Source organism: Rutidosis leptorrhynchoides, chromosome 3 (assembly GCF_046630445.1).
Source record: "Rutidosis leptorrhynchoides isolate AG116_Rl617_1_P2 chromosome 3, CSIRO_AGI_Rlap_v1, whole genome shotgun sequence".
Classification (NCBI taxonomy): Eukaryota; Viridiplantae; Streptophyta; class Magnoliopsida; order Asterales; family Asteraceae; genus Rutidosis; species Rutidosis leptorrhynchoides.
Window position 1 is genome coordinate 499,199,915 of NC_092335.1, and position 746 is coordinate 499,200,660.

At 39.0% G+C, this 746-nt stretch overlaps 1 non-coding gene across 1 annotated transcript; it reads right to left on the minus strand.

Annotated features, from left to right (window-relative positions):
* Window positions 1–389: 389 nt before the first annotated feature.
* Window positions 390–496, minus strand: LOC139903388 (small nucleolar RNA R71). The gene has a single exon (XR_011778211.1). It is a non-coding gene; the product is annotated as a small nucleolar RNA R71 (small nucleolar RNA).
* Window positions 497–746: the final 250 nt, after the last annotated feature.

A 746-nucleotide genomic window follows, 5' to 3' on the forward strand; every position in this document is an offset into this window, starting at 1 on the left:
CAAATATGGAAATAACGGAACCTCTAAGTATAGAAGATCGAATGAGAGCTACACGCACTGGCCAAGGACATGCCATTATACGACCAGACATTAATGCGCCAGATTATGAAATCAAAGGACAAATCCTACACATGGTAACTGCTCAATGCCAATTTAGTAGTACACCAAAAGAAGATCCAAATGAACATCTTCGAACCTTTTATAGGATCTGTACTCTATTCAAAATCAGAGAAGTTTAGAATGAACAGATCTATCTCATGTTGTTTCCCTGGCCTTTAAAGGGAGAAGCCAAAGATTGGTTAGAATCGTTACCTGAAGGAGCGATTGACACATGGGATGTCTTAGTTGAAAATTTTCTTAAAAGATTCTTTTCGGTATCTAAAGCCGTGAGACTTTAAGGAGAAATTGTTACGTTCGCACAAAAGCCAAATGAAACATTATATGAGGCGTGGACAAGATTCGGAAAGTTGTTGAGAGGATGTCCTCAACACGGTTTAGACACTTATCAAATAGTACAAATATTCTACCAAGGTGTCGATGTTGCTACACGAAAAGACATCGACATAGCAGCTGGTGGTTCCATTATGAAGAAAACCGCTACTGAAGCTCACAAGCTTATTAATAACACAGCATCCCACTCACATGAGTGGCACCAAGAAAAAGATATTTTTCATTCATCTAGAGTGGCTAGAGCCGATTCTAGCCATGACTTTGATTCTGTTTCCGCAAAAATAGATGCTTTCAAG